At 43.1% G+C, this 15,239-nt stretch overlaps 2 non-coding genes across 2 annotated transcripts; both read left to right on the plus strand.

The window, feature by feature from the left end:
- The first annotated feature begins 6,421 nt into the window (after nt 1-6,421).
- LOC142729616 (U2 spliceosomal RNA) lies at nt 6,422-6,611 on the plus strand. Its single transcript, XR_012878389.1, has one exon. It is a non-coding gene; the product is annotated as a U2 spliceosomal RNA (small nuclear RNA).
- A 5,852-nt stretch (nt 6,612-12,463) lies between these two features.
- LOC142729626 (U2 spliceosomal RNA) lies at nt 12,464-12,660 on the plus strand. Its single transcript, XR_012878394.1, has one exon. It is a non-coding gene; the product is annotated as a U2 spliceosomal RNA (small nuclear RNA).
- The last annotated feature ends 2,579 nt before the right edge of the window (nt 12,661-15,239 follow it).

The raw sequence follows: 15,239 nt of genomic DNA on the forward strand, positions 1-15,239 counted from the left end.
CCTTATGTGTTGACTAAAATCAGATTCCAAAAGTGTTTTTTGTGTTTGCCATTGTTTCTGTCTTTCTGAAGGGATCTCCCCTTTTAATCCCATTATTTCAACACCTGTTGGACAATGCATGAGTGATAATGAGCTAATTGATTAAATGCAATTAATGAATACATTGCCACCTCTTGTTTTGTGTCGTCTGTGTGTCTGTGTTTCCGGCATTTCACATTGGAACAGCTCATTCACCTTCCTTGTCTTCTCTCCGCCCTCCCTTTTAGGTAAGTTAAAGAGCTGCACCTGAGCCAGCCACTGATTGATGCAGCACCACAGTCAAATAGTGGAGTGGAGTAGGGGAACAGCAAACAGCCATTAAAGCCGCCCGCCCGCCCGCCCGCCCGCCACAATGGACCTACCTGTGTACACTAGATGGATGTGATGGAATGTACTGTCGTCCCTACATTTCAAGAAGGAGTAAGAATTGCAGTTGCAACAAAGCCTTGCTTGCCTACAAAGAGAGCAGCAATTTGGATTTGTTACTATGTTACCTAGAAGAATAACAAACTGTGCAAGGATGGAGGTTGTAGGAGCAAGGAGAAGTTGTCTGTAAAGTTGGTGGATGCTTATTTTCCATTTTGCAGTCCCTTGTCTCCCTCTTGTGGCCTCCTGGAGGCAACTAGCTGTGCAAAAAAAGACAGCCTGGCGGCCGGCTGTTGCAGTGTTGCCCTCTCAGGCAACACTGAGTGACTGACTGAGCCGCACCGTCTTATATAAAGTTCAGACGGAACTTTGCACGTGTCATAGTGGAGCCCTGAGGAGCCAGAGCCAGCTTTCTGACATCATAATGGGGCCTCAGAGATAAAAGCCTGGGCCCAGGCAGTGTTGGTCAGTGCTGCTCAGCAGGCAACACTGGACTGGACTGGATTACAGCTGATACAAGGTGTGAAGGAACAAGGGGTGGCTGTGGGCATGCACTTGCTGCCGCTGCCAGTGTTTATCTGCATGGCAGCAGGGCATTTGGGCGTTGCCAGGAAGGCGTTTTTATGTAGATTCCTCCTCTTTCAGCACTGCATTGTGGTGCAAGCAAAAGAAGCAAATCCTGTCTGGCTTCCTCTCCGGCCTTTATTCACCTCCCGTGTAGCTGTGAGTGTGTAAGCCTGCAGGGCCCCATGGAATTGCCTAGAAGTAGGCTGAATCGCTGCAAGGGCTGAACAGCAGTATCGGGCAGGCTCGGGCAACGCGCGGCCCGTTCGGGTTATCACTTCTCGGCCTTCTGGCTGAGATCAAGTGTAGTGCTGTTTATTCGTATCAGTACTGCCTTGGTCTTGGTTGGGAGGTGCTCCGGTACCCTCTCTCTCGGCCTCGGGGGATTGTCCAGGTTCGCCTGGACTTCACCCCCGTGCTGCTATTTGGGAGAGAGGCTTAGTCCGGAGCAACGAGCGGCGATCCCCCTGGCCACAGTGACCCGTGTGTCTCTGTGGTGCGATACCCATTTAGTGAGTTATCATGGCGGCAGATGATACTCTCACGTTCGAGCCGAACTTCACTCGGCTAAAAAACTCGGTACGTTTTACGTACACGGAGGAGGCTCCAGCCAATCGTGGATTGAAACACCTGATCGAAGAGGTGCTTTTGGGAGTATTTGCGATCCGGCCATTGGAGATTTTGGCAATCCAGGACTATCCTAGGCGTGGGATCTATGATGTGACCTTGCGATATGACGGTATATACTTGGATTTTGCAAATCGCTTGAAAAAGGTAGGCAGAGATCCCAGGCTTAAAGGGGTCCAGATTGTGGAGCATTTTTCTTCAGATCGGAAACTCATGGTGATTAAAATGTATTCTCCTTATATAACTGAAGATGAGATAATATTTTTTTTAAAAAATTTTTGTACTTTGGTTATTCCTAAGGGGAAGGTTATGAATGAGTTTGATGTATGGACCTCTAAATGGAAATTTTTTGTTGAACTTAAAGACGACCCAAAAGCACCTGAGGAAAAATTGGTACCCCCAGCTCGTTTTAAATTGGGCAATATTAACGGTGATATTTTTTTTAATGGCATGGAGGAATTTTGTCGAATTTGCAAAAAATATGGGCATACAAAAAATGATTGCGAGAGTACTTGCACAAATTGTGGCAGCCAAAACCATACTGTTAAAAATTGTAACAAACCAAAAAAGTGTAGTCTGTGTCAAGACACCAGTCACTTTTACGTAGCTTGTCCCCACAGACAGAAACCGCAGAAGAGACCACAAAATTCTACATACCGACCCCAACGAGAGAAACAACTGGAAAACCAGCCGGCCCCCGAAGAGGAAGCAAGAATGGAGACCCAAGAAGCAAGTCACACTTCGGACATTAATACTGGTAAGTCTGTTGCCTCTCTTGATAACGAAGGATTTCAGTCTCAAATTAGGATGAAGGACCGACAAAAGGAGAGGAAGCGAATAGAGAAGCAGGGGACGGGGATGCCTTTTTCTCGAAAGGAAGGTAGAAACCCGGAGGAAGCTGTTTCTCAGGAAAAACAAGAAGACCTAGGTGCGAAAAAACGGAAGACAGGTGAGCCTCAAAATCAGGACGTACTAAGGATGACAAACCGGTACTTAGCAATACAACCTGTAGGTGAACCTGGAGCAACCAGCACTGTCCCGGAAACCCCAGAAGAGATGGCCCAGATGTCTGTTGGACAGCCTGGCGCTTCCCATTCAGGAGGCCCTATGGAAGAGACGGACTACGGGTCAAAAATACCAGAGAGGGGAAAGACGGGTTTAACGATCATTCCAAATACTCTCCTTAGTCCTCTGTGTGAGGATTTTTCGGAGGAGGCAACAGACAGCGATTCCAGTTCTACAAGCTTTTTGCACGGCGTGACTTCTAGAGGGGACCTGGAAAACTCTGACAGCTCTCAGGGGTTGGCTAGGCTGGAAGAAGAAATAAAGATTTTAAGGGGTTGAAAATTGTGTTTTATCCCACCTTTTATATCTCATCAATGGCAGTTTTAAAAGGACTCTCCCTAAATGTAAGGGGACTCAAGTCAAAAATACGCAGAACAGTCCTTTTTAATTATTTATCCCTGCTTTCTGCTTCAGTGTTCTTTTTGCAGGAGTGTGGCATCCCTCATCGGGCAGAATATCAAAAATACGAAACAGATTGGAAATATGGAACTTCGGTATGGTCTGGTTCTAACCTATCAAAATCTGCAGGAGTGGCAATCCTTTTTAAGGGTAATATTAACATTGCTTTTAAACAAGAAATTTTACCAGGCAGGATTTTATTAGTAAAGGCTTTTATAAATGGTATTAAGTGGCAGTTTTTAAATTTTTATGGATCACCAGATAAAAAAGAAAGAGAAGAAATGCTGGGAATTTTACCTCTTTTTATAACCGATTCCTGTCCCTTGGTTTTAGCTGGGGATTTTAATTGTGTTTTAAGAGGTGAAAAAAGAATTACGCAGTCCTCCAGTAGAAACTACGATAAAACTTCTGGTCTTTTAAGTAACATTGTGAGTGATTTTAAACTTACAGATGTCTTCAAAAATTGTAATAAAAAAATGTCAGATCTAGATAGCACTACTTGGAGTAACATACGATGTAGCTCAAGAATTGATTTTATTTTTTCTTCTCAGCAGATTTTACCTGTCCACTGTGAGCTTTTAACAAACATGTTCTCTGACCATAAAGGCCTTTTATTTGTTTTAAATTTTGACTCTGGTTTTAGAAGAGGCTCCAGTTCATGGAAGATGAATGTAGCACTTTTAAAGGATGGAAAAATAATTGCAGATTTTATCAGGTTTTATAATAGGTGTAAGCGAAAGAGAGACCCTACAGAATCCATGACGTTATGGTGGGATAAGATGAAGAAGAAGATCAAAAATTTTTTCATAAGGTATGGAATTCAAAGAGCAAAAGAAAAAAGAGCGGTCTATGAAAAATTAAATATTCAATTGCAAACTCTTTACAAAATAAGGTCTGTGGGGGTAGAAGTGACTGAGGAGATAATACAGGTAAAAAAAGAAGCCCAAATGTTTCTAGAAGATAAAGGAAAAGAGATAATTTTTAAAGCAAAAATACAACACATGGAAGAAAACGAGAAATGCTCCAGATACTTTTTTAAAAAAAGTATACAAAAGAAGATTCATATAGATAAAATGGAAGGAGAAACCGATATTGACAACATTTTAAAAAAAACTCATATTTATTATAAAAATCTTTTTAGCGAAAAAAATGTGGATACTAATTTTATGGAGAACGTTTTAAAAGAAGTTTCATGTGTTTTAGATTTTAATGCCCAATCTGCTTTATTACAGCCCATCACCGAGAAAGAGATGCTGGATACTATAAATAGTTTTAAGTTGGGCAAGGTTCCAGGAGCTGATGGGGTACCAATCGAATTTTACAGAACTTTTTATGAGGTTTTAAAGGATGATTTTTTATCTCTCCTTTTAGAAGTTTTTAGCTCAAAGATTTTACCAGAATCCTGGAAAATGGGTGATGTATCATTACTGCACAAAAAAGGTAATAAAGAAGAGATCAAGAACTGGAGGCCGATAACTTTATTAAATTGCGACTACAAGGTAATGGCCAAGATCTGTGCAAACAGACTCAAAACTGTGATCGAGAAACTTATTCACCCCAATCAAGTCTGTGGAATTCCAGGAAGAAGTATATGGGAAAATCTTAACCTCATAAAAGATCTGATAGATGATGCAAACAGCAGGAAAAGCAACTTGGCAATTTTAATGGTAGATTTTGAAAAAGCATTTGATAGGGTCTCACACCAGTTTTTATTCAATGTTTTAGGAAAGATGGGCGTACCAGAAAATTTTATAAATTCTTTAAAAGCATTTTATAGGGACTGTCAAAGTAGAATTTTAATTAATGGTTTTAAGTCCCAGGCTGTTCCCCTCAGGTCCGGTGTGAAACAAGGTTGTCCCCTATCACCTCTACTTTTTATCTGTGCCCTTGAACCCCTTTTATGCATGATTAGGAGAGATAATGACATTTGTGGGGTAGCTCTCCCGGGTAGCAAGGGTACTGAAGCCAAGGTTGTAAGTTATATGGATGATGTTGCAATAACCTGTAAGGATAATACATCTTTAAAAAAGACCTTAAAGCAAATCCATTATTTCTGCTGTGCATCAGGTTTTAAAGTAAATTTTAATAAATGTGAGATTTTAAAGATTGGTGCAATAGATATGCAAGACATTGAGATTCCAATTGTAGAGAAAGTGAAGATTTTAGGTATTTATTTTAATGAATACAATAATGCAACGGAGAATTGGGAGGGGATTATGCAAAAAGTAAACCAGAAGTTATGTATATGGAGAATGAGAGATCTGACTATGGAGGGCAAAGTGCTTATTATTAAAATGGTGATCCTGCCTTTGATTTTATACTTGAGCTTAGTCTTCCCCCCTCCCACCCGTATTTTATGCAAATTGCAAAAAGCATGTTTCACTTTCTTTTGGAATTCAAAAATGGAAAAATTAAAAAGAGAAATCGTTTTTAAACCCAAAGATAAAGGAGGAAAAGATTTTACTGATTTTAGAGTTTTCTTATACACTAAGTTCTTTTCATTATGTTTTAGGAATTTTTTTAAAGAAAACTATTGGTCATTCTTCTTGAGATATAATTTGGGAAATTTCATGAGGCGTTTTGGGTGGTTTCAAACTGATCTTAAACATCCCTACAGTTTTAACATGCCAGATATTTATGAGATTTTAGAGAAAATTGTTATCCTTTTTAATCTCACTAAGGTAAAAACTGATGTCTTAATGAATGGCAAAGTTTTAACAAAATTTATTTCAAAATCCACTGAGGTTTGTTTTATTGGGAATTTTAATGAGATACAATGTAAGAATATATGGAAAATGCTGAATTCTTTTTATCTTTTTAATTCCCAGAAAGACCTAGCCTGGAGCTGCGTCCACAGTTGCCTGCCATGCCGTTCCTTCCAACACAGAAGGCATTTGTCAGCTACAGCCAATTGCCCAAGAGAGGGATGCCACAACGAGGAAACTGTTTTTCATCTATTATGGACTTGCGATTTTGCGAAGGACGTTTGGAAGAAGATTTTACCGCTACTAAAAACAATCACGGCAATAAAGACTTTTAACTACTACGTCATATTATATGGACAAATAGACTGTGTTTCCTTTCCGGACAGATGGACGGCATGGAGGATCATTAACTGTGTGAAGGCAGCTCTTTGGAAGGCACGGAACATTTTACTTTTTAAAAAGGATATTTTATCAGTGGATAATGTAATTGGGATGATTTTAAGTGAAATGTTTTTATATCTTTTACTTGATAAACAAAAGGACGCTTCTGCATATGTAAAATGGCATTTTAATGATTGGAATTCTATATTGTAATGTAAATGTCTTGCACCTGTATGTAAAATCTTTTTTTTTGAAATTTGAATAAACGGTTTTGTATCCTTGTGGTACAGCCAAAACAAAAAAAAAAAAAAATCTGTTCTTATCAGTTTAATATCTGATACGTCCCCTATCTGGGGACCATATATTAAATGGATTTTTAGAACAGGGAGATGGAAATAGAGCTTGCTCTGTCCACTCCACGCATTGACCTGGTATTGCAGTATTTCCAGGACCGGTGCACCCTTTCCTTATGTGTTGACTAAAATCAGATTCCAAAAGTGTTTTTTGTGTTTGCCATTGTTTCTGTCTTTCTGAAGGGATCTCCCCTTTTAATCCCATTATTTCAACACCTGTTGGACAATGCATGAGTGATAATGAGCTAATTGATTAAATGCAATTAATGAATACATTGCGACCTCTTGTTTTGTGTCGTCTGTGTGTCTGTGTTTCCGGCATTTCACATTGGAACAGCTCATTCACCTTCCTTGTCTTCTCTCCGCCCTCCCTTTTAGGTAAGTTAAAGAGCTGCACCTGAGCCAGCCACTGATTGATGCAGCACCACAGTCAAATAGTGGAGTGGAGTAGGGGAACAGCAAACAGCCATTAAAGCCGCCCGCCCGCCCGCCACAATGGACCTACCTGTGTACACTAGATGGATGTGATGGAATGTACTGTCGTCCCTACATTTCAAGAAGGAGTAAGAATTGCAGTTGCAACAAAGCCTTGCTTGCCTACAAAGAGAGCAGCAATTTGGATTTGTTACTATGTTACGCGTCCCGTTCGGGTTATCGCTTCTCGGCCTTTTGGCTAAGACCAAGTGTATTTATACAGGAGGTTTTTAGTCAGAAGGTGCTCAGGTACCCTCTCTCTCGGCCTCGGGGGATCGTCCAGGTTCGCCTGGACTTCACCCCCGTGCTGCTATTTGGGAGAGAGGCTTAGTCCTGAGCAACGAGTTGCGATCCCCCCCCCCAGCCCTTTGGTGTGTCTCCTTAAAGCCAAAGGGCGCAGCGCAAGCTGTGCGGTACCGACCTGGCCACGCAAATGGCAGGCGGACCTGATGCGGTGCCGGTATACGCCCGGTTGAGGAATACTGCAAGATTTATCTTGGCAGAGGGTGGAGGCGGTCCTCGTGGTCTCAAGTTCCTTGTCCACGATATTTTGGAAAAGCGGTTGGCGGTCCACAAGAACGAGATTTTGGCGATCCAGGACTACCCAAGGCGTGGAGTGTACGACGTGACTTTTATGGGAGAAGGAATCCTCCGTGATGCCATGGGAAAAGCTGAGAGGCAACAAGGTGAACTCATGGCCTTGGGAGTCCAGGTAATTGAACACGCTTTTGAAGTAACCAAACTCGTAGTGATTAAAATGTATTCCCCATACGTGAAAGATCAGGAAGTGGCGGCGTTTCTTGCTGCATACTTTAAGAACGTTAAGCTGCTGGGGAGAGTTATGAACGAGTGCGGTGTGTGGACCGTCAAATGGAAATTTATTGTTACGCTAATAAAGGACCCCTCCACCCAAGAAACGAAGCTACCACCTGCTCGTTTTAAACTTGGGAATGTGAATGGCGACCTCTATTTCTCAGGAATGCCAAACTTCTGCAGGGCCTGCGGTACCTATGGACATACCAGTTTTAACTGCGATGTCACCTGCAGGAACTGTGGAAGTAAACAACACACAATGAGAGAATGTACAGAAGAGAAAAAATGCAATTTTTGTCAAAAAACTGGTCATCTTTATTATGCTTGTCCACATAGGTACCGAGGCGAAGAAGATGAGCAACCCGAGGTGCCCCCACGTGCTCCACCAGCAGAGCAGTCCCGTCCTCAAGGAGGAGAACAAGCTGTTGCGGCGAAAGAGCAGAGAGGTACCTGGGCTTCAAGAGTACGGCTAGCCGAAGCCAAAACAGGTGCCTCTCAGCCAGCGACCTCAGGGGATAAAAATGAGCCCAGCGCCAAGGAAAAACGGCAGGCCAAGAGGAAGGCAGAAAAGGAGCAGGCCATCGATGAACCTGTGGCATCCCAGACGGCTGGTTGCTCAGGCGGTGCCGGGCCTGCTCCTAATCCTGGGTCTCTAGAGACCGACTCGGAAGGAGAAGACTGGGTACAGGTGGGTCCCCGTAAAAAGGGGAAGCAAGAACGTGCCAGTAGGAGGGAGACAGGGGAGGAGCAGATGGATACGTCCGTGCGGAAAGATGTGGCTCCTCCTGGGACCCCCTCCTCGCCTGCACTGGTGAGGAGGACGGGCACTGCTCCCTCCGTATTATCGGACACCCTGCCATGCGCACAACCTCCCCCTCTAGACCGGCCTTCACGGGCCCAGGGGGGAGAGGCGGGGCCCTTGGGGGACCCACCAGACATGGACCCAGTCGGTCAACCGAGAGAGACCCAGGTGAGGCTGTGCGAGTCTGGGCTCCCCGTGTACGAGGTGAGTGTTGCTGGCTCAGCTCTCAGCGACAGTAGTTCTTCTCCTGCCTCGTCCCTCTTTTCAGTTGAGTCGGATGAGGGCGGGGCCATGAGTTCAAGTGAGGTTTCGGGTATTGCTGGTGGAGGAGCAATCTGATTTTAAGTACGCCTATTATTTATTATTTTAAAATCAGAATTTTGCTTTAACTCTCCACGATGTCTGAGCTCATGGGAATCTCCCTCAACGTGAGGGGCGCCAAGTCAAAAGTGAGAAGGGTTGCTCTCTTCAATTTTTTATCTTGCCTGGCAGCCTCTGTATTTTTCCTGCAGGAGTGCGGCATTCCCCATACAATGAGATATGAAAATTACAAAAAGGATTGGAAGTATGGTCCATCCGTCTGGTCTGGATCCAACGAGTCCAGATCAGCAGGGGTCGCCATTCTTTTTAAGGGAAACGTTTTAATTGATTTTATTCAAGAAATCTTACCAGGACGTATTTTAATGGTTAAAGCTTTTATTGATGGTGTAAAGTGGCAGTTTTTAAATTTTTACGGATCACCAGAAAAGAGCGAGGATGCTGGAGATTTTACCGCTTTTTATCAACACATCTGAGCCTTTTATCCTCGCAGGTGATTTTAATTGTATCCTGAGAGGAGAACGCCGGCTTACCAACAGTACGAGTAGGAACTATGACAAGACCTCTGGACTGCTCAAGGATATCGTGACTGATTTTAAATTAAAAGACATATACAAAGAATGTAACAGGAGCAGTCCAGAGGAAGCCGGCGTTACCTGGAGCAACGCCACCTGTAGCTCCAGGATTGATTTTATCTTTTGTTCTGAAAATTTACTGCCTTTTAATTGTGAAGTTTTAACCAATGTGTTTTCAGATCACAGGCTTTTATCTTTTAAAGTAAAGCATGATCTTAATAATATTGTATGTAAAAAGTCCTGGAAGATGAATGTTTCCCTTTTAGACGATCCACAGGTTTTAGCAGATTTTATTGAATTTTACCAAGAAAGCAGGCGGGTAAGAGACACACGTACTCCCATCAGTGCATGGTGGGAGAAAATGAAAGATTTTTTTATTAAGAAAAGCGTGGCGAAAGCCAAAGAGAAATACGCTTTTTTTAAAATTCTCAATACCCGTCTGCAGACCCTGTACAAAATGCAAGATCATGACATAGACGTTAAAGATGACATCACCAATTTGAAAAAGGAGATAGCCCAGTGCCTGGAGCAGAAAGGTAAAGAGATTATATTCCGTTCAAAAATACAACATGTGGAGGAGAACGAGACCTGCTCCAGGTACTTTTTTAAGAAAATAAATAACAAAAAGGCAATTATCAAAAATATAGAAGGGGTGTCAGATGTACAGGGTCTTTTAAGTAAAGTTCATGAGTTTTACACTGACCTTTTTAATGTTAAGACTGTGGATCATAATTTTATGCGTGACTCACTGAAGGAGATTACTACTGTTTTAGACCCTGTCTCCCAGAATTTTTTATTACAGGAGCTGACGGAGCAGGAGGTTTTAGAAACTGTTAAGAGTTTTAAAACAGGGAAAGTTCCCGGACCGGACGGTATACCCAGTGAGTTTTATGTAAAATTTTATGACATTTTAAAAGAGGATCTTTTTAACCTTTTTTCTGATGTTTTTAATTCCAAGATGCTGCCTAAGTCCTGGCGGAAGGGTGAGGTCTCCCTGCTGTATAAGACGGGTGACATCGCAGTTTTAAAGAATTGGAGACCAATAACCCTTCTAAATAGCGACTATAAAATTATGGCTAAAATATGTGCAAATAGATTAAAAGCCATAATACCCCACATTATACACTCTGACCAGGTGTGTGGGGTGCCAGGCCGCAGCATCTGGGATAATTTAAACCTAATAAAAGACGTGATTGAGGACACGAGGTCTAGAAAAGGTAAATTAGCCATTTTATCTATAGACTTTGAAAAGGCGTTCGACCGTGTCTCTCATTTTTATCTTTTTAAGGTTTTAGAACGTATGGGTATACCTGAAGGATTTTTATTATCTATTAAAGCCTTTTACAGAGAATGCACCAGCAAAATTTTAGTGAATGGTTTTAAGACACAGGACGTATTTTTAAACTCTGGGGTGAAGCAGGGGTGTCCCTTGTCCCCACTGCTTTTTATATGTGCATTGGAGCCTCTGTTATGCGCAATTCGCCGCGATAAGTGTATCCGTGGAGTCCCCCTGCCCGGGGGAGGCGGCGTAGAGGCTAAAGCAGTGGGGTACATGGATGATGTGGCGGTTTTATGTAGGGACGCCCTGTCGCTTCAGAGAACCCTTAGGCAAATCGAGTTTTACTGCTGTGCTTCCGGTTTTAAAGTAAACTTCAGCAAGAGTCATATTTTAAACATAGGAAGCATGGCTCTTAGAGATATACCGGTTCCTGTGTCTGATAATATTAAAATTTTAGGTGTCTCCTTCAGTGAGTACGACAATGGTTTTATCAGTTGGGACATGGTGGCGCAGAAGGTAAATCAAAAAATATGCATGTGGAACATGAGGAAGCTTACCATGGAGGGAAAAATTTTAATAATTAAAATGATAATTTTACCTTTGCTTTTATACTTAAGCATGGTTTTCCCTCCTCCCACGGTTTTATTAAGAAAAATTACTAAAGCTTGTTTTACCTTCTTTTGGAGTTCCAGAATGGAGAAACTTAAACGTGAGACGGTAATGAAAATCAAACCAAAGGGTGGCAAAGACTTTCCAGATTTTAATAGGTTTCTTTTAATCAAGTACTTTTGTTTCTGTCTTAATTCTCTTTTTAAACAACATCATTGGTCTTATTTTCTACGTTTTAATACTGGGTTTTTTATGCGAAGGATGGGGTGGTTTGAAATTGTTTTAACCTCACCTTATGCTTTTAATCTACCAGCAAATTACGTGATTTTAGAGAAAATAGTGGCCTTGTTTAATTTTAAAGGGAAAAATTTTAATGACATGATAAACAGTAAGAAACTTATAAAAGACATAAGAGGAAATGAAGTCGTCACTAATATTGAAAATTTTAATAATGAACGCTGTGCTTTTATCTTCAAAATGGTTAATGTGTTTTATCTTTTTAATACACAGATGGACCTGGCCTGGAGCTGCGTTCATCAATGTCTTCCATGCCGGGCATTCCAATTCAGGAGAGGATTCACGAGGTCTGCTGTCTGTCCGAGGGAAGGCTGCCAGGCTGAGGAGACAGTGCGTCATATTTTTTGGACTTGTGATTTTACAAAACATATTTGGATAAAGATATTCCCTCTAATGAAGAAGATGGCAGACCTAAAGGACTTGAGTTACGAAATGATTTTATATGGACTCTTTGGATGCCCAACCGCGAACCAAAAGACTATTGCATGGAAGACGATGAACTGCGTAAAAGAAGCTCTGTGGAAGGCCAGGAACATCCTGATTTTTAAGCACGATGTTTTATCTGTTGACGATGTTTTAGGTCTTTGTTTTAGCGAGATGTACATTTATTATTTATTAGATAAAAAAAGAAATGCCACCCTTTCAAATAAATGGTTTGTAAAAGAATGGAACTCCAATATATAAGAATTTGCCACCATGTCCCCTTTTATGTGTTTTTATGTAAATTGATTTTATTACTGTAATTCATTGTAAAAAGCTGTAATTTATTGTAAATGTTTTTGAATTTTAAGTAATAAATCATTGACACCCCCGCGAGGGGGTAGCCAACTGAAAAAAAAAATCTGTTCTTATCAGTTTAATATCTGATACGTCCCCTATCTGGGGACCATATATTAAATGGATTTTTAGAACAGGGAGATGGAAATAGAGCTTGCTCTGTCCACTCCACGCATTGACCTGGTATTGCAGTATTTCCAGGACCGGTGCACCCTTTCCTTATGTGTTGACTAAAATCAGATTCCAAAAGTGTTTTTTGTGTTTGCCATTGTTTCTGTCTTTCTGAAGGGATCTCCCCTTTTAATCCCATTATTTCAACACCTGTTGGACAATGCATGAGTGATAATGAGCTAATTGATTAAATGCAATTAATGAATACATTGCCACCTCTTGTTTTGTGTCGTCTGTGTGTCTGTGTTTCCGGCATTTCACATTGGAACAGCTCATTCACCTTCCTTGTCTTCTCTCCGCCCTCCCTTTTAGGTAAGTTAAAGAGCTGCACCTGAGCCAGTAACTGATTGATGCAGCACCACAGTCAAATAGTGGAGTGGAGTAGGGGAACAGCAAACAGCCATTAAAGCCGCCCGCCCGCCACAATGGACCTACCTGTGTACACTAGATGGATGTGATGGAATGTACTGTTGTCCCTACATTTCAAGAAGGAGTAAGAATTGCAGTTGCAACAAAGCCTTGCTTGCCTACAAAGAGAGCAGCAATTTGGATTTGTTACTATGTTACCTAGAAGAATAACAAACTGTGCAAGGATGGAGGTTGTAGGAGCAAGGAGAAGTTGTCTGTAAAGTTGGTGGATGCTTATTTTCCATTTTGCAGTCCCTTGTCTCCCTCTTGTGGCCTCCTGGAGGCAACTAGCTGTGCAAAAAAAGACAGCCTGGCGGCCGGCTGTTGCAGTGTTGCCCTCTCAGGCAACACTGAGTGACTGACTGAGCCGCACCGTCTTATATAAAGTTCAGACGGAACTTTGCACATGTCATAGTGGAGCCCTGAGGAGCCAGAGCCAGCTTTCTGACATCATAATGGGGCCTCAGAGATAAAAGCCTGGGCCCAGGCAGTGTTGGTCAGTGCTGCTCAGCAGGCAGCACTGGACTGGACTGGATTACAGCTGATACAAGGTGTGAAGGAACAAGGGGTGGCTGTGGGCATGCACTTGCTGCCGCTGCCAGTGTTTATCTGCATGGCAGCAGGGCATTTGGCCGTTGCCAGGAAGGCGTTTTTATGTAGATTCCTCCTCTTTCAGCACTGCATTGTGGTGCAAGCAAAAGAAGCAAATCCTGTCTGGCTTCCTCTCCGGCCTTTATTCACCTCCCGTGTAGCTGTGAGTGTGTGAGCCTGCAGGGCCCCATGGAATTGCCTAGAAGTAGGCTGAATCGCTGCAAGGGCTGAACAGCAGTATCGGGCAGGCTCGGGCAACGCGCGGCCCGTTCGGGTTATCGCTTCTCGGCCTTCTGGCTGAGATCAAGTGTAGTTCTGATTACTTGTAGTCAGTGCTGCCTGGTCTTGGTTAGGAGGTGCTCGGGTACCCTCTCTCTCGGCCTCGGGGGATCGTCCAGGATCGGCCTGGACTTCACCCCCGTGCTGCTATTTGGGAGAGAGGCTTAGTCCTGAGCAACGGGTTGCGATCCATATACCCCCGTGTAGGTTTCGGCCGAAAAGGGGAGTTGCGCCTACTACGGAGTAGCGCAACAATACCTTACTCACCATGGACGAGGATCCATGTGAGATACCGGCTTATGCCCGGATTAAAAACACGATTCGTGTAGTTCTATCGGAGGAGAAGGCGACGACCTGCGGCTTAAAATTTGTGGTGGAGACCGTACTTGTTGGTATCTTCAACATCCAGAAGCGAGAAATTTTGGCGGTGCAGGATTACCCAAGAAGGAGGACATACGATGTTACTTTCATACAGAATGGAGTATTCAGAGATCTGCTGGCGGCTTATACGGTAAAAAATGACCCGAGACTGGACGGTGTTGATTTTTATGAGCACGTTATGGACATCACTAAAATGATAGTTATAAAGATGTACTGCCCTTTTGCCGACTTAAAAGAAGTGATGTCCTTTTTATTCCCTTATTTTAAAACTGTGAAATGTATTGGCAAAGTCATGAATGAGGTTGGTGTATGGACCTCAAAGTGGAGATTCAATGTAACATGTTATAAAGATGCCAATTTTACAGGAGGGATAATGTTGCCGCCAGCACGTTTTAAAATAGGTGATATGGCCGGAGACTTTTATTTTTCAGGGATGCCTCCATTCTGTAGGAAGTGCCAAAAGTACGGTCACACCAAGGAGTCTTGCGACAGCACCTGTAGGAACTGCGGCAGCTCTGAGCACGAGACCAAAACTTGCCCTCTGGGGAAAAGGTGCCGTTTTTGCAGCCGAGTTGGTCACCTCTATGCTACTTGTCCCCACAGATCTAAAGAGTTGGAACAACCCGAGGACCGGCCAAGGCGTCCCGAGCGGCCCGCAGGCCAGATCACCCCTGTACAAGGAGAGGAACCCCAAGGAGGCGAGCAAGACGATATGGATACCTCCAGCAGACCCCCCCAAACAGGTGACCCTAAAGAGCAGAGGCGACAAAAACGCAGAGCCAGTGATCAGCGGATGAAAGAGCCCCCCCAGGAGACTGGGGCACAGGGTAGTTCGGATGAAGCTGATCCTACTGGCCTGCAAGAGATGCTGGGTCAGCCTGTACCTGAGGCAGAGGTCCCGGGCGGAGCGGCAGCGCTCACTAAGAGACGTAGGGCGTACTCGGAGGTGGCAGCGGGGGTGCCGAT

The sequence above is a fragment of the Rhinoderma darwinii genome, unplaced genomic scaffold (assembly GCF_050947455.1).
Source record: "Rhinoderma darwinii isolate aRhiDar2 unplaced genomic scaffold, aRhiDar2.hap1 Scaffold_729, whole genome shotgun sequence".
Lineage (NCBI taxonomy): Eukaryota > Metazoa > Chordata > Amphibia > Anura > Rhinodermatidae > Rhinoderma > Rhinoderma darwinii.